Source organism: Lucilia sericata, unplaced genomic scaffold (genome assembly GCF_015586225.1).
Source record: "Lucilia sericata isolate MDLA Ls3-8-SP2 unplaced genomic scaffold, ASM1558622v1 Contig000959F_arrow, whole genome shotgun sequence".
NCBI lineage: Eukaryota > Metazoa > Arthropoda > Insecta > Diptera > Calliphoridae > Lucilia > Lucilia sericata.
The window spans coordinates 153,429-178,974 of NW_023994942.1; the positions used below are offsets into that span (position 1 = coordinate 153,429).

At 29.3% G+C, this 25,546-nt stretch overlaps 1 protein-coding gene across 2 annotated transcripts in view; it reads right to left on the reverse strand.

Annotated features, from left to right (window-relative positions):
* Positions 1–25,217, reverse strand: part of LOC119609296 — a 65,456-nt gene extending 40,239 nt beyond the window's left edge. Inside the window, exon 1 of one of the 2 annotated variants that reach the window (XM_037964021.1) lies at positions 25,167–25,217. The gene's annotated coding sequence lies outside the window, so the exon portion shown is untranslated. Of the gene's footprint in view, positions 1–19,459; positions 19,519–25,166 lie in introns of those variants that run through there. The other variant, XM_037964022.1, reaches the window with a different exon arrangement.
* Positions 25,218–25,546: the final 329 nt, after the last annotated feature.

Genomic DNA, 25,546 nt, shown 5'->3' on the forward strand with positions numbered 1-25,546 from the left:
AACACTAACAGAAACACACTCACAGTTAAGCATTTACATACTAACACACAACCATTTACTTCAACTGAATCCCTTTCACACACACACAAACCTTAAACTAACTGTTTTAAAAGGGCTTTATACTGCCATTTTCCCAATCTTTACCCTTCTCCTCTACGATTTTTCAATTATTCATAGCAGTTGTTGTTATTGCTCAGTTCTATCCAAACTCACTATCAAATGAACATTAAACAAGTATTAGTATTATCATAGTTTGTGTGTGCGTGTGCATTAAACTCAATACTGTAATGTGTGCAATATTTTGTTTTTGGCTCAATGAACGTGTGAGTGTGTTTGTTGTGAGCAGATACAGATGAATTGTAAAAGTGAGTTACTTCCTACTTATCCGGCATAAATAGAGATTTTTTCATTAGCTAAAAACATTTTTCATAGCATAGTTTTAGGCTGTTTTCAGCACGAACATGAAAAAATCTATTCTATTCTTTCTTTTTTTTTTTGGACAGAGATAGAAAAATGTTTGTTCTTGAACTGTTGATGCCTATGGAGATGCTAAAGTTTCAAGTGAAAGTTCTTTTTTTTCCCTTTTGTTGGGGAAAAATATTTCTATCACTTTATTTTCGGGGTAAATTATGACTGAAACATTTCTTGCTTATAAATCTTAGACGAACAATTTGTAGTTTGTAAACTTGAAAAGAAGAAAAAACCGGTTTAGAATTATGACCATTAAATGAAAATGAAAATGTTGAGAAATTGTTTAGAATTGCTTTAAAATAATTGAAAAATAGTCAAGAATACATAAAAGTTTATATAGAGAAAGTTAGTCTAGTCTAGACAACTGTTCTATGGAGAAAGTTAATCTAGTCTAGACAAAAGTTGGTCAAGTCTAGACAACTTTTCTATAGAAAAAGTTAGTCTAGTCTAGATAACTTTTCTATAGAAAAAGTTAGTCTAGACAACTTTTTTATAGAAACAGTTAGTTTAGTCTAGACAACTTTTCTATAAAAAAAGTTGGTCTAGTCTAGACAACTTTTCTTTAGAAAAAGTTGGTTTAGTCTAGACAACTTTTCTATAGAAAAAGTTGGTCTAGTCTAGACAAACTTTTCTATAGAAAAAGTTGGTTTAGTCTAGACAACTTTTCTATAGAAAAAGTTGGTTTAGTCTAGACAACTTTTCTATAGAAAAAGTTAGTCTAGTCTAGACAACTTTTCTATAGAAAAAGTTAGTCTAGTCTAGACAACTTTTCTATAGAAAAAGTTAGTCTAGTCTAGACAACTTTTCTATAGAAAAAGTTAGTCTAGTCTAGACAATTTTTCTATAGAAAAAGCTACTCTAGTCTAGACAACTTTTCTATAGAAAAAGTTGCTCTAGTCTAGACAACTTTTCTATAGAAAAAACTACTCTAGTCTAGACAATTTTTCTATAGAAAAAATTGCTCTAGTCTAGACAATTTTTCTATAGAAAAAATTGCTCTAGTCTAGACAATTTTTCTATAGAAAAAATTGCTCTAGTCTAGACAATTTTTCTATAGAAAAAATTGCTCTAGTCTAGACAATTTTTCTATAGAAAAAATTGCTCTAGTCTAGACAATTTTTCTATAGAAAATATTGCTCTAGTCTAGACAATTTTTCTATAGAAAATATTGCTCTAGTCTAGACAATTTTTCTATAGAAAAAATTGCACTAGTCTAGACAACTTTTCTATAGAAAAAGTTGCTCTAGTCTAGACAACTTTTCTATAGAAAAAGTTGCTCTAGTCTAGACAACTTTTCTATAGAAAAAGTTGCTCTAGTCTAGACAACTTTTCTATAGAAAAAGTTGCTCTAGTCTAGACAACTTTTCTATAGAAAAAGTTGCTCTAGTCTAGACAACTTTTCTATAGAAAAAGTTGCTCTAGTCTAGACAACTTTTCTATAGAAAAAGTTGCTCTAGTCTAGACAACTTTTCTATAGAAAAAGTTGCTCTAGTCTAGACAACTTTTCTATAGAAAAAGTTGCTCTAGTCTAGACAACTTTTCTATAGAAAAAGTTGCTCTAGTCTAGACAACTTTTCTATAGAAAAAGTTGCTCTAGTCTAGACAACTTTTCTATAGAAAAAGTTGCTCTAGTCTAGACAACTTTTCTATAGAAAAAGTTGCTCTAGTCTAGACAACTTTTCTATAGAAAAAGTTGATCTAGTCTAGACAACTTTTCTATAGAAAAAAGGGATCTAATCTAGTTAACTTTTCTATAGAAGAAGTAGTTTTAGTCTTGATAATTTTTTTACAGAAGAAGTTGCTGTAATTTAAACATAATTTCTTAAAGATTTCTTGTCTTAATGTTATTTCTTTTTCTTTTTGGTTATTTCCAATAATTATCATTTTCTGTTTTAATATTCGCCTAATTACCACATTGTTTATATTTGTTTTGTTTTCTTTTTAACCGACTTAAATTTCCTTTTAACTCATTAAAAAACAAATCTCAATTTTCTCCTTCTCTCTTCCGTTAGCTCTCTCTCTCTCTCTTATCAACACTTTAATTAGCTTTTTGTTTTGAACAAGGCGTATACTTAATATTAATTACCAAAAACCAAACAATTTCATACGCCTTGCTGTATCCAGCCATATTTAATATATTGTAAATAAGACTTCCATTTTCTTTTTTAAATATTTACTTGTACAATAATTGAAATTATTGTCAATTAAGAAACATGTCAAAAAATTAAATTAAATCCACATAAAGAAGTTACAAAATAAACATCAAATATTAATGAGTGAAATGTGGGAATTTAACAAAAGATGAAAAAAAAAAACACACACACACAGTGAAAAAAACATTATATAAAAATCATATAATCCACTGCAGTACATTTTTTGGTGGAGATAATATAAATTTGCACACAACGAACCCACATGATTATAAATAAAAAAAAGCCGTTTTAATAATGTATACATGGGTGTATTTATACAGATACATACATATTTACCATGTATTTGTATGTGTTTACCATGTATGTCTGTCGGCGTATAACTGTATATGTTGCTACATAATTTCAATTTCATTTAACAAATATTTAAACATACTCAGTTGTTTTTTTTTGTTGCTTTTTGTGAAGAATTGAACAAATAAACTACATTATACCACAGTTAAAAACAGTGGTACAAAAGACTAGCTTAACATATGAAAATTTGTTTAGACTAGAGCTACTTTATTATAATAAAGGATGATCTAGTCTAGACAATTTTTCTATAGAAAAAGTTTCTCTAGTTTAGACAACTTTTCTACAGAAAAAGTTAGTCTAGTTTAGACAAATTTTCTATAGAAAAAGTTAGTCTAGTCTAGAAAAATTTTCTGTAGAAAAAGTTCGTCTAGTCTAGACAACTTTTCTATACAAAAAGTTCGTCTAATCTAGACAACTTTTCTATAGAAAAAGTTCGTCTAATCTAGACAACTTTTCTATAGGAAAAGTTCGTCTAATCTAGACAACTTTTCTATAGAAAAAGTTCGTCTAATCTAAAGAAATTTTCTATAGAAAAAGTTCGTCAAGTCTAGACAACTTTTCTATAGAAAAAGTTCGTCTAGCCTAGACAACTTTTCTACAGAAAATGTTCGTCTAGTCTAGACTACTTTTCTATAGAAATAGTTCGTCTATTCTAGACAACTTTTCTATAGAAAAAGTTGTTCTAGTCTAGACTACTTTTCTACAGAAAAGGTTCGTCTAGACTAGAATACTTTTCAATAGAAAAAGTTCGTCTAGTCTAGACTACTTTTCTATAGAAAGAGATACTCTAGTTCAGACAACATTTTTGGTTCTAAAAGTTTGTTTAGTCCAAACAACTTTTCTATATAAAAAGTTGCTTTAGTTGTTTTTTATTTCCAAAACTAAGTCATCTTGCTCCACTGTTGGTTATTTGTAAATTTTGTTTTAAAACAAATAAACAAAGAAGAAAAAATAAAATAAAAAACACCATACAGATTATTATATAAAAATAAAAATGTTAAAATAAATGAATAAAAACAAGAAATACAAAAAAAACAAATGTTTACAAATATGGCACATTAACGTGCATTTAATTTTTCTGTCATATAATATTTTGTTTTATTCCATCACAATCAACATCATCGTCGTCGTCGTCATCATCATCATCGCCATCAAACATATCAACATATTTTGTGTCTTTTACACGCTTACTTATACAGACAAACTAAAACAACACCTACACAGCAGTTTTGTAAGGACACAAAGTATCCCACATTTCAACTACTGGGTCCACTCGAAATGAACTACTTCTTTTAAACTATTTTCTGTTAAATCACTTGATTCATTTGGGATTTCTAAATGTTAACTAAAGTTAGCAAATTAGTTGTGCTACCACCTGAACTGCAGGGTTATTTTGTGCCCAAGTCTGTGTACATAATAATGATGATATTGGTAGCTGAGTATATTCTTTTCATATTTGTTTTCATTATAATTTTCATGTTAAAGTTGCTTGTCAATTATAATGGTGGTTATATGTCTGTGTATAATAAAAAAAAAATAATATATAAATGTATAAGTAAAAACTGAGTAACTGTAGCAGGGCGTGTAAATATTATTTACTTTTACATATTTGCACATAACAAAAATACAGTGGGTCAAAAAAGGAAAGTTTTTCTATGGAAGGTTGTCTAGACTAGTAAAACTTTCTCTATAGAAAACATGTCTAGACAAGTGAAATTTTTCTATTGAAAACATGTCTAGATTATACCAACTTTTTCTATAGAAAAGTTGTCTAGACTAGACCAACTTTTTCTATAGAAAAGTTGTCTAGACTAGACCAACTTTTTCTATAGAAAAGTTGTCTAGACTAGATCAATTTTTTCTATAGAAAAATTGTCTAGACTATACCAAATTTCTATAGAAAAGTTGTCTAGACTAGTGAGATTATTTCTATAGAAAAGTTGTCAAGATTAGTGAGATTTTTTCTATAGAGAAGTTGTCTAGACTAGACAAACTTTTTCTATAGAAAAGTTGTCCAGACTAGACCAACTTTTTCTATAGAAAAGTTGTCCAGACTAGACCAACTTTTTCTATAGAAAAGTTGTCCAGACTAGACCAACTTTTTCTATAGAAAAGTTGTCTAGACTAGACCAACTTTTTCTATAGAAAAGTTGTCTAGACTAGACCAACTTTTTCTATAGAAAAGTTGTCTAGACTAGACCAACTTTTTCTATAGAAAAGTTGTCTAGACTAGACCAAGTTTTTCTATAGAAAAATTGTCTATACTAGACCAACTTTTTTATAGAAAAGTAGTCTAGACTAGATGAGCTTTTTCTATAGAAAATTTGTCTAGACTGGACCAACTTTTTATATAGAAAACATGTATAGACTAGGGGAACTTTTTCTGTAGAAAAGTTGTCTACACTAGACCAACTTTTTCTATAGAAAAGTTGTCTAGACTAGACCAACTTTTTCTCTAGAAAAATTGTCTATACTAGACCAACTTTTCTATAGAAAAGTAGTGTAGACTACATGAGCTTTTTCTATAGAAAAGTTGTCTAGACTAGACCAACTTTTTATATAGAAAACTTGTCTAGACTAGTGGAACTTTTTCTATAGAAAAGTTGTCTACACTAGACTAACTTTTTATACAGAAAACATGTCTAGACTAGTGGAACTTTTTCTTTAGAAAAGTTGTCTAGACTAGACCAACTTTTGCTATAGAAAAGTTTTCTAGACTAGACCAACTTTTTATATAGAAAACATTTCTAGACTAGTGAAACTTTTTCTATAGAAAACATGTCTTGACTAGTGGAAAACATGTCTAGACTAGTGGAACTTTTTCTATAGAAATATTGTCTAGACTAGACGAACTTTTCCTTTAGAAGGAAAATTGTCTAGTTTAGTACAAAATTTTCAGTTTTCTTTCCCACTGTTGGTCTCTCTTCTGTTTTAACTCCCGCCTTAAACATGTTTGCCGCTGTAGTTGTAAGCGTGTATATTTATTGTTGGTGTTGTTTTCTGTTGTTCTGTTCTGTTCTTTTTTGTTCTTGTATCATTCCCCAAAACATGTGAAACATTTTTCCCTTTAATGTATGTGACATTTTTATACAGCCATAATGTTGACATTAATATGTGACATTATTTGTTATTAAACTGAAAATGTGAAAATACACATACTTGCTTATATAAGAAGGACTTGCTTTTTTGTGTGTGGATAATTCAAATGGTAGAAATAAAGGCAACAAAAAAAAATGAACCTTGCATACCTTGTCGTTTCAGTTGATAGATATTAAGCGCAGGGGTTTTTTGTGGTGTTTACTTTTAGGATAAATGAAATAAAACACATTTTTAAGTTGGTTTTTAGGCATTATATAAACATGTTATTAAATGACATTTTTCTTTTTTTTTTTAATTTGAATATTTAAGGTTGCAATTAAGAGAAAAATAAAAAGCCTTTAAAGCCTGAGATAAACTAAAAATTGTAATAAAAAGGGGGGGTGATAAATGTTATGGCAAATAAATGGAAAAAATAATATTTCTAAAATATTCAATTAAATTAAAAGCTTTTTGCACTTTATCAATGTCTTTTATTTATCACAATCATTCATTAATCTAGCAATGAATGTTATACGTTTCTAGAAATCTAATGCATTAAATGCTAAGACTTGACCATGATGTAACACACACTTTAACTGGCCACATCATGATTATGCCACAAATAAATGAATTAGCAACTTAATGTAATTAAAACTAACAAGCAATTGCCAACAAATAGAAAGTAAAGAACAAATTAAAACCGCAAACAAAATGAAAAATAAGAATAATATAAGATTAAATAAGTGCAAAGAAAACTTTTAAACCTTAAACTGAAAAAACTAAAGTTAAAACCAATAAACGTGTTTGTTATTCGAGTTAAAATAAAACACTCACTCACCAAACAAAAATTTACTATAAACTAATAAAAACTAAAGCAAACCACACCAACACCCTCTAAGAAAACTTAAAAGCACACGACTATATATCTAGAACAATATAACAGCCAAAAAACTTTACCAGCAGCATCAGTTCAATGAGTTTGTTTTTTTTCCTCTCTCAAGCCTCACTTTCATGCCCCAGTGTGTATAGACATTGTTTTTTCCTGTTAAAATATTTTGGATACTTTTATATATATTTTTTTCTTGCCCACTCTTCTTTATCGACAATAAAACTTGACAAATCGAATTTTTCAGCTGATGCCCGCACCATTACCAAATGCCATTTGTTACTAGAAACTGTTAAATAACAAAATTCTAAAAAAAAAAAACAAACTTAAAACCAAAACTGTAACTGTAAAAAGAGGTAGAAGAGTGCAAAAAAATATAATCGAGAAGCAGCACAACTTACACATCCTGTGAATTACAATTTTTATACAATGATCTCGTTTGTTTTTGGAAATTACTTACATACTACATTTTTACTAAGCACCAACGAATTACAATTTATTTAAGCAGCAAATAACAAAATCTACTCACACAACAATCGACCAACGACCCACATTGTTTTTTTTTTTTCTTCTAACCAGGATGCATGAAACCAGTACAGAAAACAAGAGTAAATAACATGAAAAGAATTGGCATACAATGACTAGGAAGATGAGCTATTAGGCTTTTCTTAAGTAGAGAGGAGTTCTAGGATAAGTCAACTATCCTTAGAGGAAAGTTGTCTAGAATAGATTAACTTTCCTTAGAAGAATGTTGTCTAGATAGATCAAGTTTCCTAAGGAAAGTTGCCTAGAATAAATCCACTTTCCTTAGAGGAATGCTGTCTAGAATAGATCAACATTCCTCTGAGGAAAGGTGACTAGATAACTCAACATACATCTGAGTAAAGTGGTCTAGAATAGATCAACATTCCTCTGAGGGAAGTTGTCTAGAATAGATCGAAATTCCTCTGAGGAAAGTTGTCTAGAATAGATCAACAGTCCTCTGAGAAAGTTGTCTAGAATATATCAACATTCCTCTGAGGAAAGTTGTCTAGAATAGATCAACATTCCTCTGAGGAAAGTTGTCTAGAATAGATCAACATTCCTCTGAGGAAAGTTGTCTAGAATAGATCAACATTCCTCTGAGGAAAGTTGTCTAGAATAGATCAACATTCCTCTGAGGAAAGTTGTCTAGAATAGATCAACATTCCTCTGAGGAAAGTTGTCTAGAATAGATCAACATTCCTTTGAGGAAAGTTGTCTAGAATAGATCAACATTCCTCTGAGAAAGTTGTCTAGAATAGATCAACATTCCTCTGAGAAAGTTGTCTAGAATATATCAACATTCCTCTGAGGAAAGTTGTCTAGAATAGATCAACATTCCTCTGAGGAAAGGTGACTAGATAACTCAACATACATCTGAGTAAAGTGATCTAGAATATATCAACATTCCTCTGAGGGAAGTTGTCTAGAATAGATCGACATTCTTCTGAGGAAAGTTGTCTAGAATAGATCAACATTCCTCTGAGGAAAGTTGTCTAGAATAGATCAACATTCCTCTGAGGAAAGTTGTCTAGAATAGATCAACATTCCTCTGAGGAAAGTTGTCTAGAATAGATCAACATTCCTCTGAGGAAAGTTGTCTAGAATAGATCAACATTCCTCTGAGGAAAGTTGTCTAGAATAGATCAACATTCCTCTGAGGAAAGTTGTCTAGAATAGATCAACATTCCTCTGAGGAATGTTGTCTAGAATAGATCAACATTCCTCTGAGAAAGTTGTCTAGAATATATCAACATTCCTCTGAGGAAAGTGGTCTAGAATAGATCAACATTCCTCTGAGGAAAGTTGTCTAGAATAGATCAACATTCCTCTGAGGAAAGTGGTCTAGAATAGATCAACTCTCCTCCGGGGAAATGTGTCTAGAATATAGCAAGCTTCCTCTGAAGAAAGTTTTCGAGAATAAATCAATTTTTCTGAGAGGAAAGTTGTCTGGAATAGAGCAAGTTTCATCCGAGGAAACTTGTTTAGAATGGAGCATGTTTCGTCCTGGTAAAGTTTTCTATATTAGAGCAACTTTACTCCAAACGCCTAATTAAGTTCCTCCTGTATTCAATAGTCCTTACTGTAGGGTTACTCCCTCACAAAAAAAGGGTTAAAACTTTCCATAAGATAAAACAACATATAAAAATTTTCACTGAAAAAATTTCGTTAAAATGAATGAGCGGAAATAAAACTAAAACCAATGACCTGTGTGTAAGTTTACGTAAATATATGTATGTGTACGGTTGAGTGTTATATATTTTTTTGTCTGTGTGTACTCAACTACCACCACTACAATGATATGAACAAATATAAAGAGGAAATAGTGTTGCAAGCACGTAATTTAAAGTTCTCTATAACTAGAAAATAATAAACGGCAATAGTGCATTACTGGAAACAATATATCCAAATACAATTCCCCAACAAAAACGGGGCATAAACGGGGAGTTGTAGTGTGTACTCAAGCTTAAATAAAATAAAAACCAAAAAGTAACTAGAATCCAGTGAAGGAGTAAATGAATGATTTTTCAAATATACATACTCATACAGTCATACAATTTAAAATGAAATTTTAAACACATGCTGCTGACACACCCTCATTCATGAAATTATTTTGAGTGTTTGGGTGATTGTGTCAATAGAGTTTTAAAAATCATCAGCAACAAAACCATTGCAATTGTATTGTGCATGTCGTGCACATATTTAAAAACGATTTCCGCCGGAAATGCGTTGCTTTGGTTAGCACGTGTAGAAATTTTATACGAAATTTTATTTTAGTTTCTATAGTTTTTAACATTTTATTTAGATATCATTTGATTTGTAGCTAAAATGCTATCTAGTGCAGTTGATACCTGTACTTTTTTGTGATAATAGCAACGACTTATGGTATTCTGTGGGTTTGCTGAATTGCTGATTTCATTTGAAATGCTTTGGAAAAGGATTTTAAATTTCAATACAAAATTGAAGAGAAAAAAAGAGAATTCTTTAGAACTTCCATTTCTGTAGAGCGAGTTTCCTTCGGGGAAAGTTGTCTACAATAGAACAGGTTTCCTCAGAGAAAAGTTGTCTAGAGTAGACCAAGTTTCTTCCGAGGAAAGTTGTCTATAATAGGGCAAGTTTACCTAGAGGAAAGTTGTCGTAAGTAGAACAAGTTTCTTCTAAGGAAAGTTGTCTAGAATAGAGTAAGTTTCCTCAGAGAAAAGTTGTCTAGAATAGAGTAAGTATCCTCAGATGAAAGTTGTCTAGAGTAGAACAAGTTTCTTCTAAGGAAAGTTGTCTAGATTAGAGCAATTTTCCTAAGTGAAAGTTGTCTAGAATATAGCAAGTTTTCTCAGAGGAAAGTTGTCTAGAATAGAGTAAGTTTCCTCAGAGAAAAATTGTCTAGAATAGAGTAAGTTTCCTGAGATGAAAGTTGTCTAGAGTTAAACAAGTTTCTTCTAAGGAAAGTTTCCTAGAATAGAGCAATTTTCCTCAGAGGAAAGTTATCTAGAATATAGCAAGTTTTCTCAGAGGAAAGTTGTCTAGAGTAGAACAAGTTTCTTCTAAGAAAAGTTGTCTAGAGTAGAACAAGTTTCTTCTAAGGAAAGTTGTCTAGAATAGAGCAATTTTCCTCAGAGGAAAATTGTCTTGAATATAGCAAGTTTTCTCAGAGGAAAGTTGTCTAGAGTAGAACAAGTTTCTTCTAAGAAAAGTTGTCTAGAATAGAGCAATTTTCCTCAGAGGAATGTTGTCTAGAATAGAGCAAATTTCCTCAAAGGAAAGTTGTCTAGAATAAAGTATATTTCGTCAGTAGCATGTTGTCTAGGACAGAGCAATTTTCCTCAGAGGAAAGTTGTCTAGAATAGATCAATTTTCTGAGAGGAATGTTATCTAGTAAGTTTCCTTAGAGTTAAAGTCTCATTTGCTATATTTCATTTAAAAAGTTTTATATAATTTTGCTCTTGTATTTATATACATAAGTATTTTCTATATATTTTTACCTTCCTAAACGTATGAGTAATTAAATAATATTATAATTAAAATCACTCATACGTGATAATTATACAAAATACATTTCTGAGGTTGCTGTTTGGTTTATTTAGTATTTTGTGTGAATGTGAGTGTTTTGAGACTAATAAATTTTAATTACGGCCTCATGTGTGTTTATTGTAAAATTAACCATAAAATAAACAAAAAAAAAAAAAATGCAAACAATTTTTATTTAAAATTTTTAAATAAATCAAGAGATCAAAGTTATAAAAACGAATTAGAGAAAACATAAAGAATAATTAGAAATTTTTGTATAATGAAAAGTAAATATTTTCAAGGACTTGGTTAGTTTAATTTAAAGGCATATTTTTTAAATATATTTAAAATCATAAGAAGAAGTAGAGGAAATTTTGTTTAAGGTTGTTTAAGAAGATGTTTATATGTATTTTAGGCTTTTGTTTTTCTTGTCTTTTTACGTGCCATTAACACGTTTAGTTTAATCATCAGTGATGTGACCATAAAAGGCGATTTTTATAGGTTTTTCTTTTTCTTTTGATTTGTATCATAAATCTCGATTCGATTTAGTTTGACGTTATTATGATACATTTGTTTTAGTACGCACGTCTGATAATTGCCAATATTAAGTGTAGATATAAAAATGTTAATAAAATGAAATTTGGAAATTTGATTTTAAGCAAAACCAGCGTGGTTTGTATTTGTCTAGTAGAGATCAACATTCCTCCGAGGAAGGATGTCTAGTAGAGATCAACTTTCCTCAGAGGAAAGTTGTCCAGTAGAGATCAACTTTCTTCAGAGGAAAGCTGTCTAGTAAAAATCAACTTTACTCCGAGGAAAGTTGTCTAGTAGAGATCAACTTTTCCCAGAGGAGACTTGTCTAGTAAAGATCAATTTTTCTCAGAGGAAAATTGTCTAGTAGAGATCAATTTTTCCCAGAGGGGAGTTGTCTAGTAGAGATCAACTTTTCTCAGAGGAAATTTGTCCAGTAGAGATCAACTTTTCTCAGTGAAAAGTTGTCTGGTAGAGATCAACTTTCCTCAGAGAAAAGTTGTCTAGTAGAGATCAACTTTTCCCAGAGGAAAGTTGTCTAGAAGAGATCAACTTTCTTCAGAGGAAAGCTGTCTAGTAGAGATCAACTTAACTCCGAGGAAAGTTGTCTATTAGAGATCAACTTTCCTCAGAGGAAAGTACATAGTTTAGTAGAGATCAACTTTTCTCAGTAAAATTGCCTAGTAGAGATCAACTTTACTCCGAGGAAAGTTGTCTAGTAGAGATCAACGTTTCTCAGAGGAAAGTTGTCTAGTAGAGATCAACTTTCCTCAGAGGAAAGTTGTCTAGTAGAGATTAACTTTCCTCAGAGGAAAGTTGTCTAGTAGAGATCAACTTTCTTCAGAGGAAAGTTGTCTAGTAGAGATCATCTTTTCTCAAAGGAAAGTTGTCTAGTAGAGATCAACTTTTCTCAAAGGAAAGTTGGCTAGTAGAGATCAACTTTCTTCAGAGGAAAGATGTCTAGTAGAGATCAACTTTCCTCAGAGAAGAGTTGTGTAGTAGAGATCAACTTTCCTAAGAGGAAAGTTGTGTAGTAGAGATCAACTTTCCTCAGAGAAAAGTTGTCTAGTAGAGATCAACTTTCCTCAGAGGAAAGTAGTTTAGTAGAGATCAACTTTTCTCATAGGAAAATTGTCTAGTAGAGATCAACTTTTCCCAGAGGAAAGCTGTCTAGTAGAAGTCAACTAAAAGGAAAATTGTCTAGTAGAATTGTCTAGTAGAGATCAACTTTCCTCAGAGGAAAGTTGTCTAGTAGAGATCAACTTTCCTCAGAGGAAAGTTGTCTAGTAGAGATCAACTTTCATCAAAGGAAATTTGTCTAGTAGAGAACAACTTTCCTCAGAGGAAAGTTCTTTAGTGGAGATCAACTTTGCTTAGAGGAAAGTTGTCTAGAAGAGATCAACTTTCCTCAGAGGAAAGTTGTCTAGTAGAGATCAACTTTCCTCAGAGGAAAGTTGTCTAGTAGAGATCAACTTTCCTCAGAGAAAGTTTTCTAGTAGAGATCAACTTTCCTCAGATAAAAGTTGTCTAGTAGAGATCAACTTTCCTAAGAGGAAAGTTGTTTAGTAGAGATCAACTTTCCTCAGAGGAAGGTAGTCTAGTAGAGATCAACTTTCCTCAGAAGAAAGTTGACTAGTAGGGATCAACTTTCCTCAGAGGAAAGTTGTCTAGTAGAGATCAACTTTCCTCAGAGGAAAGTTGTCTAGTAGAGATCATATTTCCTCAGAGGAAAATTATCTAGTAGAGATCAACTTTCTTCAGAGGAAAGTTGTCTAGTAGAGATCAACTTTCCTCAGAGGAAAGTTGTCTAGTAGAGATCAACTTTCCTCAGAGGAAAGTTGTCTAGTAAAGATCAACTTTCCTCAGAGGAAAGTTTTTTAGTAGAGATCCACTTTCCCCACTGGAAAGTTGTCTAGTAGGGATCATCTTTCCTCAGAGGAAAATTATCTAGTAGAGATCACTAGACAAAGGAAAGTTGTCTACTTGATATTAACTTTCCACAGAGGAATGTTGTCTATTAGTGATCAAATTTCCTTAGAGGAAGGTTGTCTGGAAAGTAAGTTTTCCAGTTTAATTGAAATCATTTTAAATTGTGAAGTTTTTCTTTTAAATATTTACAAACTTTAATATCTCTTCTTTTAGAGTTCTTTTGTCCTTAACATCTGTTCAAGACTTGTATCCCTTTTAACCGAAAAATAAGTGTTTACTTGATATGTACTTTCATGCTGTTGCTGTAGTTCTGTGCTGATGTTCATGTTAGTGTTCCGTTTCCTGTACTTTTACTGCAATAACAAAAAGCACGTGTGTTTGTATAACAAATGTTAGTAGCAGCTGCTGTTGAACTCTTTAGCAGCCCAAGTTTATTTACTTAAAGCAAAGTAAAAGTGCAAACAAAACCAAAGTGTTTTCTGCTTAAACAGATTTCAAAGCTCTTCATTTTCAGTATACAGCAACTCTATCCACAGTTTTTTTCTCTCTATATTTAGCTAAAAGTTACTGAACTTAGGCACACACACTCACACAGTATTTGTAACACTGAATACTTGTGTTGAATATTTCTTTTATTTTTGCAACAAATGTTTAAACAAATAACCTAAAGGTTTTTACGTATAAAAGAAAGAAAAAAAAAAAAAAAAAAAAAAAAAAAACACATACTGTTGAAGTCGGTAACTAAATGAAACGCTTGAAAAAATTCAAATTAAAATATTTAACTTAAATGCAAATAGAAAAATTCGTATAGAAGACATTCATGTAGGTTTCAGTAAATAGCTTTTGTCTACAACAAAAAGTAGTTTTTTTGTTGTTGCTAAATGCTAACAATAAAAACTAAACGGACTGCCTTAAGGGCAAATGTGTTGTTCTGTTAGCAAACTAAATAAACAAAATGGAAATTTTATATCTAAAAATATTTTCATTTAAATCTACAAAAAAATGTCTCCTTTATTTTTAAATTAAAATCTAAAAAAAACTATAAATATTTATTATTTGTTTAGGAAAATAAGGATTTCTTTGAATTTTTTATACAGGACGTATGATTGTTATTAATTTCAATAGACCTACAGACGTATGCTTAATATTAAAGGGAAAACTTTCGTCTTATAAAGAATTTTAAAGCTATTTTTAACTCTTTTTGCATAAATAACTTAATTTCTTTATAATTTCTTATTAAATATTTAAATTTTCCCTTTTTTATACTCTAATTTAAATACGTTTTTCTTTATCCATTCTTTGCTAACTCACATTAAACAAACGAGTGTTGACAACTGATTGTGTTTTCTATTTGTTGGCGCTTCTAAAAACACTTTAAATCTTTTTGTCATTGAGCCAAATAGCAAAAAAAAAAAAGAGGAAAACAACCAAAAAGAAGCTTTGTAAAAAGTGCTATATTGTTACGAACAAAGCTCCCTGATTAGTAGAGAAGGCAGTAAAAGGAAAACATACACATGAAATCCTCTGCATGTTAAATAAATAATATAAATATTTAAAAGTAGAATGTTAAGGCAAAAAGGCAACAAATAACAACATTTCAATGATTTTCTACAAAAAAGTTTTGTTTTATAGTAGATCAACTTTCTTCAGAGCAAAATTGTCTGGAGTAGATAAACTTTTCTTAGAGCAAGGTTGTTCGGAAGTTGTCTAGAATGGATAAACTTTTCTCAGAGGAAAGTTGTGTAGAATATCCAAGAAATGATCAACTTTTCTAACTGTACTTTTCTGCAAGTAAAATTGTTCAGACTAGATCAACTTTTCATAGTGGAAATTCGTCTAGAATATATCAACAACAAGTGGTCTAGAATAGATCAACTTTTCATAGAGGAAAGTCGTTTAGAATAGATTTACTTTTCTCAGAAGAAACTTCTCTGGAATAGATCTATTTTCCTCAGAGTAAAATTGTTCAGACTAGATCATCCTTTCATAGAGGAAAGTCGTCTAGTATAGATCAACTTTTATCAGAATAGATCAACTTTTCATAGAGAAACATCGTCTAGAATAGATTAACTTTTCTCTGAAGAAACTTCCCTAAAATAGATCAACTTTCGTTAGAGTAAAATTGTTCAGACTAGATCAACTTTTCATAGAGGAAAGTCGTCTAGAATAGATTCACTTTTGTCAGAAGAAAGTTGTCTAGAATAGATCAACTTTTCTCAGAGGAAAGTTGTCTAGAATATACCAGCTTTTCTCAGAGAAAAGTTGTCTAGAATAGATCAACTTTTCATAGAGGAAAGTCTTCTAGAATAGATCAACTTTTGTCAGAGGAAAGGTGTCTAGAATAGATCAATTTTTCTCAGAGGAAAGTTGTCTAAGTAAATCAACTTTTCATTGAGGAAAGTCGTCTAGAATAGATTAAATTTTCTCAGAATAAACTTCTCTAGAATAGATCAACTTTCCTCGGAGTAAAATTTTTCAGACTAGATCAACTTTTCTCAGAGGAAAGTTGTCTAGAATGGATGAACTTTTCTCAGAAGAAAGTTGTCTAGAATAGATCAACTTTTCTCAGAGGAATGTTCTCCAGAATTGATCAACTTCATTAAAGCTTTAGTTTCTTAATCTAACTTATAGATGTGAAAGCTTAATTTATTATGGAATAGTTGCTTGTGTCAAGACTTTCTTTACTATATAAAAGCTGCTTGTCGGAAAGTTTTCATTTCTAATGAAAAGATTTTTGTGTGAAAGCTTTGCTTTTCTTAAAAAGTTGTGCCTATGAAAACTTTATTTTCTATAGAAAAGTTGTTTATATGAAATATATATTTTCTTTGGAAAAGTTGCTTGTGTAAAAGCTTTAATTTCCCTTAATAAGTTGTTTCCCTAAAAGCTTTTTTTTGTATAGAAAATTTGCTTGTGTGAAAGGTTTTTTTTTCAATTAAAAAGTTGTTTGTATTAAAGCTTTATTTTCTATGGAAATATTGTTTAGGTGAAAGCTTTCCTTTTTTGTAGGAAAGTAGCTTGTTTGAAAGCTTTTTTTTGTAGAAAAGTTGCATTGCGTGAAAGCTTTATTTACCATAGAAAAGTTTTTGTTTGAAAGCTTTCTTTTCTATAGAAAAATTACTTGTGTGAAAGCTTTCTTTTCTTTAAAATGTTGCTTGTGTCAAAGCTTTCCCTTTAGTAGAAAAGTTGCTTGTTTTAAAGCCTTCTTTTCTATAGAAAAGTTGCTAGTATGAAAACTTTCTTTTCTATAGAAAGGTTGCTTGTTTGAAAGCTTAATTTTCTATAGCAAAGTTGCTGGTGTGAAAGCTTTCTTTTTTATAGAAAAGTTTATCGTATGAAAGCTCACTTTCTTATAGAAAAGTTACTTGTGTGAAAGTTTTCATTAAATAAGTTTAATATTGCTTTTAATATTGAAAAATTCCTTTTAATTTTTGTACTTTAGGTCCTTTTTGGTTTCTTAAGTTGATAAATGTTTATATGGATGAATAGCATGTAGATGAACCTCGATTCATAGGGTATTGTGTTTGTAAAATGTTTTCAACTATAAGCTCTTTTAATGTATAACAAACATATATAAACATGCTTACACACACTTTCTATACCATGTGTATTAAAATTATACTATTGAAATAAATAAAATACTTATATATTTTAACACATACATGCATGCATACATATATGAAAAAGTTACATGAAGCTGTTTACGTATCAAAGTCGATATTTTCGTATGTGTTAGTATTGGTTGTATGTTTTGCTAGTCTATGATATGTTACAATCTAAGGATTATTGTAGATTATGTTTATGCGCTTAACTACCAAAATGCCAATGTTGGTAAATGAAAACAGCAACCAAAAACTGAGTAAATCCCAGTAAAAATGAACCAAAAAAAAGAAGAAAAATTACAACAGCACATAATGACAAAAAATGTTTTTGTCATTTAAGTCTCTATTTAGTTAATTTTCTATACGCCACAATGGTTTTTGAAAATATACATACATACTATCTAGCGTTTTGCTTTTAAACTGTCATTGTGCGGCCTGGCATACTTTTAGGGTTGAATAAATAGAAATTAACTAGTAGTGACATACAATTTTAGTTATACAGTTTTTGTTGTTGTTTAGTAAATGACACTTAAAATCTGGTTAAAGAGAGAAATAAATAATAAGAAAAGAAAAACACATTAAAGATTTTATATGGAACTTAAAATGTTAAATTTAAATTAAGCCTTAAAGTAGGCAAAGAATAATATTTGCCAGAACTGTAATACTAAAAAGGGGGCGTTTTTAGTATTTAGTCTTTAATTGTTTAAACAAATTCTCAAAATTTTACAACAAAATGCTGCCATTATGTTCAAAAAAGCCACTTGTATAAGTTATTTATGTTAATGTATGTTTTTGCTTCTGCTACCTTTGTTCAAATAACAAAAACAACAATATTTACCTTCAACTCTTAAAAGTATGCTATAGAAATATATTTATATATATTTAAGTGGGCGTGATGTTGCCTGCTTAAAAGCAAAACCTGATAACAAAAAGAAAAATATTCATATGTATGTATATAAGAGTATATTTAAGTTATAATAACATTTTATAAGATTTGCATATTTTACGAGGCTTTTTTTCCTCCATATTCTTTTGTTCCACTTCTTGTATATATTTTTTTTATTTTAATTTATGAAAGTATTTAAAATTGTGCAACATTAAAAAAAATTGTATATAAAAAATTTATTTATGAAAGTATTTTTTATATTGCCTTAAATATAAAAAGACTACTATAATGAAAAATAAATGAAGTTTTTTCTTCTACTATAATAAATGTATGTCTTCTAAATATGTTATTAAATATTTTCTTGTTCAAAAAGCAGATAAAAAATATACGTTATATGTAATTTAAATTTTACCTAAATTATAGCTTTGAAAATATAAAGAAAATAGAACAGTAACATTTTAATAAAAAAGGCCTTGAAACTATTTTACCAAAAAGCCGTCTAACAAGAACTTTTGTTTGTCTTTAAAGATTCCCTTTCTATAGAAAAATTGTTTGTCTAAACGTGTTTTCTTCTATAGAAAGAAGTTGTTCGTGTTAAAAGCTTAATTTTATACAGAACAGTTGCTTAAAGTTTCCATAAAACGATTGATTGGTCTGAGTGAAAGCTTTCTTCTATAAAAAAGTTGCTTGTCTGAAAAGCTTACTTTTCTATAGAAAAGTTGCTTGTCTGAAAAGCTTACTTTTCTATAGAAGAGTTGCTTGTCTGAAAAGCTTACTTTTCTATAGAAAAGTTGCTTGTCTGAAAAGCTTACTTTTCTATAAAAAAGTTGCTTGTCTGAAAAGCTTACTTTTCTATCGAAAAGTTGCTTGTCTGAAAAGCTTACTTTTCTATCGAAAAGTTGCTTGTCTGAAAAGCTTACTTTTCTATAGAAAAGTTGCTTGTCTGAAAAGCTTACTTTTCTATCGAAAAGTTGCTTGTCTGAAAAGCTTACTTTTCTATAGAAAAGTTGCTTGTCTGAAAAGCTTACTTTTCTATAGAAAAGTTGCTTGTCTGAAAAGCTTACTTTTCTATAGAAAAGTTGCTTGTCTGAAAAGCTTACTTTTCTATAGAAAAGTTGCTTGTCTGAAAAGTTTACTTTTCTATAGAAAAGTTGCTTGTCTGAAAAGCTTACTTTTCTATAGAAAAGTTGCTTGTCTGAAAAGCTTACTTTTCTATAGAAAAGTTGCTTGTCTGAAAAGCTTACTTTTCTATAGAAAAGTTGCTTGTCTGAAAAGCTTACTTTTCTAAAGAAAAGTTGCTTGTGTGAAAAGCTTACTTTTCTATAGAAAATTTGTTTGCCTGAAAAGCTTATTTTTCTATAGAAAAGTTGCTTGTGTAAAAACTTTCTCTTCTTAAGAAGTTATTCTTCTTTTCTACAGAAAAATTCTAGACTTTTTGCTGAAATTTTACCTTAAAGCTTAGTTGTTTGTTTTAAAACTTTCTTTCTTTGAAAAAGTCTATTTTATTTGTGAAGTGTTTCTCTAATTTTATTATTTGAAAATTGCTTACCATTTCATTTAAAATCAAACCATTTTGATAATTGAAAACTACTATTGCAAATCGAAAAACTAAAGTTAACACTGCAAAACACACACTCTATTAGAGTAATTTGAATTCCATTAGTAAAATTTTATTTTTTCCAAAATAAACTTCTGGCATATAACTCAGAACATACATATGTATGTGTTGTAAGTAAAAGTAAGATTTTTTTACACAATTTTAGCATATGACTGAGGAAAAAAATGACTCAAGTTTTTAGCATTTATCTGCCAAGAAAATGTTATTATCATAAGTGTATTTGCATGCATAGACATGCATATAAGTATAACGTAAGTAAAACTAACATTGTAAGGATTTTACTAGCATTTGCTTTGATAATGTGTATATGTGGGGGGGGGTCATATGTTTCTAGCTAGGGCAGACAAAGTGCGTTTTTTTATATATTTCTTTGACGACAGTGGTTTGTTGGTTGGGTGGGAGAGCGGTTGACGAAGGAAAAAAGTCATAAAATTTAATGTAAGTTGCATTATTTTCCATTTATTTTTTAAGGTAATACTCTTAACTAACGGAAATGGAGCATAGAAAGAGGTTAAATAAATAGTTTGTAATAGAGACCATTAAAAAAATGCATATGAAATGTTTTAGAAGTGTGTGTGTTTTTTTTAGGGAAAAGGAAATAAACAAAAAAGAAATCAATTTATTTAACCTAAAAGCATACTATACTTTTTTTGAATTCTACTTAGTTTTAATCATTTAAAGAGTTTTTCTCTTTTTTTTTTTTGCTATTTAAAATGTGTTTTCTTGTTTTGCTTCTAAAGGTATTGTTATGCAAAGTTTTTTTGTCTTTTTTCTCAACTTCTTTCAGCCACCACAATTTTTCCCAAATGAATATATTAAAAAGGTTGTTTTCTTAACAAATTGTTGTTCATTTTTTTTTGTCGTTAGAAAACAAAATTGAACAAAAGCTAAGAAATTTGTAGTTGTTTAGTAAAAAGAAATTGAAAAGCAAAACAAGCTAAAATGTTTTTTAAAATGTATTCTATGGAGTATGCTTTGAAAGTATCTTTAGAAGAAATGTTATTCCTAAGAGTAGTTTTGCTAACTTTACACAGGTGATTAAAATAAAATTTTATTTTCTTAATATTCTCCATGAATATCAGAGTTTATTTAAATTTTAAATAAATATATTTCTAGTTATTTAAAAAATAACTATTTGCTTTCATTTTCCATATGCTGGTAGTTTTAAAAAATTTAACATTTTGGCACGTTCATTGTTCTTTATTTTTTTGCCCCTACTGCACTTTCTTTATTATTGGCTTAAGCCTCAACCATAAAACAATTGAATTTGCTGAAGGCAATTTAACCTTTTTGGCTGAATGAAGGCATGATGTTTTGCCCGTCGTGGCCTGCCGTGGCTGCATTGACTGCAGCTTGCTTTAACTAAAGGGAAATTGACTATGGTTAGTTCAGTGACTTTCAGTGTTAACCTTTTTAACACTAAGATAGCTGGTATGTGGAAGCCATAGACAAATCAGCTTATTGCAGGGTGGGCCTTAAATGAAAATTGTTCACATAATGTGTGGCTGAAGTATTTTACCATACTTTTATTTATTGTTCACCCTATTTTGTGTTCTCGTAAAGAGTGAAAAATTGGCAGAATTTCATATTTTTGTATGGCAGGGCATAAAATAACAGGAAATTACTCTAGGGTCATAATGCCTTTGTATGAGTTTATGTAAATGTTTGTTTAATGTATGTATTTATAGTTAACTTAAGACATATTTTCTTTTTTTCTTCTATGCGCCTTTATTGATTTAACATTATGGTTTCATTTTCTGTTTTTTTTTAAGTCATAAATTTTCTATATATTTTTGGTTTTAGTTTAATAGTAATAAATAGTAGAGAATTTTTTTGTTATGCTTTTAAAAATACATTAACTTGCAGCCTAAATGTATGCAGTAAAAACGTGTGTTAAGTAAAAGCTTTTAGGAAAATGGATTTTGAGTTATGAATTGTTGAAGAGTTGAGCACAAACAACTTTATTATGGAGAAAAAACTTTTATTAACGCAACTTTTCTTTGGGAAATAAAATCTAAACACTAGCCACTTTTCTATAGAAAGGAAAACTTTCATACAAACAACTTTTCTATAGAAAATAAAGATTTCATACAAAAAACTTTTCTATACAAAACAAAGCATTCACACCAGCAACTTTTTTTTATAGGAAATAAAGCTTTCATACAGGCAACTTTGATATAGAAAAGAAAGCTTTCATACAAGCAACTTTTCTATAAAAAAGAAAGCTTTCATAAAAGCAACTTTTCTATAAAAAAGAAAGCTTTCATACAAGCAACTTTTCTATAGAAAAGTAAGCTTTTCAGACAAGCAACTTTTCTATAGAAAAGTAAGCTTTTCAGACAAGCAACAAGCAAAAAACTTTTCTATACAAAACAAAGCATTCACACAAGCAACTTTTTTTATAGGAAATAAAGCTTTCATACAGGCAACTTTTCTATAAAAAAGTAATCTTTTCAGACAAGCAACTTTTCTATAGAAAAGTAAGCTTTTCAGACAAGCAACTTTTCTATAGAAAAGTAAGCTTTTCAGACAAGCAACTTTTCTATAGAAAAGTAAGCTTTTCAGACAAGCAACTTTTCTATAGAAAAGTAAGCTTTTCAGACAAGCAACTTTTCTATAGAAAAGTAAGCTTTTCAGACAAGCAACTTTTCTATAGAAAAGTAAGCTTTTCAGACAAGCAACTTTTCTATAGAAAAGTAAGCTTTTCAGACAAGCAACTTTTCTATAGAAAAGTAAGCTTTTCAGACAAGCAACTTTTCTATAGAAAAGTAAGCTTTTCAGACAAGCAACTTTTCTATAGAAAAGTAAGCTTTTCAGACAAGCAACTTTTCTATAGAAAAGTAAGCTTTTCAGACAAGCAACTTTTCTATAGAAAAGTAAGCTTTTCAGACAAGCAACTTTTCTATAGAAAAGTAAGCTTTTCAGACAAGTAACTTTTAAACAGAAATAAAAGCTTTCGGACAAGTTATTTTTTATTGAAATAAAAGCTTTTAGATAAGCAACTTTTCTATGAAAAGGTAAGCTTTTGAAAAAAAAATTACAAAAATAAAATCAGCTTTTCGGTAGAAAAAAGTCAACATGTAATCATCCTAACAACATCCTAGCAATATTTCTATGAATTAATCATGTTAATGATAATAATACTTATTAATTATGCAAATAAATACAAAAATAACTAGCAGCTACAAAAAACCAACAAATGTTAGACTTCGTTCGTTTTACTTAATAAATTAACATTTTCGTAGAATATTTAAACAACAACCATTTTACAGATTTCACTAACAAGGAAAAATAAATTTAACCTTAAGCTAATTTTGAAGAAAAACTTTAGAATTGGGGAAAACATCAATAATTTTAATGAAATGTCAAAATAAATAACATGTTCATTCATAATTCAAGAATAAAAACAGCCAACAAATGATTTCTATACCTAAAGCCTTAGGGTATAGGATGTGATGTTTTATTTGGTTTTTCAATTACATAACGTCAAGAGTTTGTTATGCCAATATTAGTGAGGTTTTTTGTTGTTGTTGTTGTTATTTTCATACTGTAAATATAATATCGAAATTTGTTTGTTAAATCAATGACAAATACCCAATTTGAAATCAACATTCAATATAAATACATAAAACATGTTTATACCTTACTACTTTTTTTGGGGAGTGTTTTTTTTTTTTGTTGGCGCCTTATGGTTGGCTTTATATTCTTATTTTATTTTTGTTTCTGTGCTCAACAACTTGAAGCAATTTGTTGTCATAACATTATATGACAATTTTTCATATAAATGTTAAAAATACAGTCAAACTTATGCATACCTAATCATACTTCAAGCAACAAATCTGTGCAGACAACTGAAATCGTAAGGAAAACAAAAAAAAAATATATATATATATATATATATTTATGACATGAATTGAAAAGTTTGATAATATAAAAACTCTTACTCACAGTTCTCTATAAAGAACACAAATACATACATCAATACTATAAGTAAAAAGTCAGAAAATAAAAATTGTGAATAAAATTCAATATGAAAGAGAACTTAATTTGACTGTCACCTGAAAGTATGCAAAACATTTTATGATAGCTTTCTTTTTTATGTAGCATACATATAAATACATTTTGCCATAGCATTCGACAAATTTTATAGAGCATACCATAAGGCGTCATAAAAAATTTTCTCGTTTATTTATTTACACAATCACCATTCAATATTCAAAGAATGGACTTTGTTGTTCTTGGTTGCGTTTTTTTTCTCCTTAACACTGAATTTTATATTCCTTTTTTTTAAATAATAAAATTGAAAAGTGAAAAAAGAAATTGTGATGAAAAAGAATGTTCAACAACAATAACCAGGAACATAGAATACAGATAAGAAAAGAAAAAATTGTTTTATTAAAGATGATGTATTTATGTAGTTGTTGTTGTTAGAAAATAAATCATGAAGAAAGAATTTAAAATTTTGTGCATAGAAAAAGAAAACATTTTATAACATGTTTAAGGTTTCAGGAAGTTGAGAGCAGAGAATTTCAATAAATATAGAAACGTGTTAGAAAAATTATTTTTTTAAATATTTAAAATGAAGTTGAGTGGAAACTGTAGGAATTTTTCAAAAGAGCTTTTACACAAGCAAGTTTTCTATAGAAAAGTAAGCTTTCACACAAGCAAGTTTTCTATAGAAAAGTAAGCTTTCATACAAGCAAGTTTTCTATAGAAAAGTAAGCTTTCACACAAGCAACTTTTCTATAGAAAAGTAAGCTTTCACACAAGCAACTTTTCTATAGAAAAGTAAGCTTTTCAGACAAGCAACTTTTCTATAGAAAAGTAAGCTTTTCAGACAAGCAACTTTTCTATAGAAAAGTAAGCTTTTCAGACAAGCAACTTTTCTATAGAAAAGTAAGCTTTTCAGACAAGCAACTTTTCTATAGAAAAGTAAGCTTTTCAGACAAGCAACTTTTCTATAGAAAAGTAAGCTTTTCAGACAAGCAACTTTTCTATAGAAAAGTAAGCTTTTCAGACAAGCAACTTTTCTATAGAAAAGTAAGCTTTTCAGACAAGCAACTTTTCTATAGAAAAGTAAGCTTTTCAGACAAGCAACTTTTCTATAGAAAAGTAAGCTTTTCAGACAAGCAACTTTTCTATAGAAAAGTAAGCTTTTCAGACAAGCAACTTTTCTATAGAAAAGTAAGCTTTTCAGACCAGCAACTTTTCTATAGAAAAGTAAGCTTTTCAGACAAGCAACTTTTCTATAGAAAAGTAAGCTTTTCAGACAAGCAACTTTTCTATAGAAAAGTAAGCTTTTCAGACAAGCAACTTTTCTATAGAAAAGTAAGCTTTTCAGACAAGCAACTTTTCTATAGAAAAGTAAGCTTTTCAGACAAGCAACTTTTCTATAGAAAAGTAAGCTTTTCAGACAAGCAACTTTTCTATAGAAAAGTAAGCTTTTCAGACAAGCAACTTTTCTATAGAAAAGTAAGCTTTTCAGACAAGCAACTTTTCTATAGAAAAGTAAGCTTTTCAGACAAGCAACTTTTCTATAGAAAAGTAAGCTTTCGCACCAGCTACAAAAACTACTTTTCTTGAGGCTTTTAGTTGATTATTTTTGATGGATTGAGTTATTTTGGTGTTTCAAACTTACCGAAACATTCCCTTTAGTTTTTTCTATAGTTGTTCCGCATTGTAGATTTCTAAAAGTAAAAAAATATATATTTTTTATTAATAAGTAATGTGCAAACAAATTTTAGTAATTTTTTTATTCTTTTAATAATTAAGTTTGTAAAAATATGCAGCATATTATGAATTTTATAATATATTATCATAAAATATTTTGTACCTTAAACTATGCTACAGTTTTTGAAATTATAAACAAATTTATTAAGTTGGCCTAAAGCTATGCAACATGTTTCATTAAATATGTACATAAAGTATGATAAATATTAATAAACTCTTTTTATTTTTATGAACAAATAAATTTAAAAAAATTAAAACCATTTTTTAAATAAATTGTGTTAAAAACAT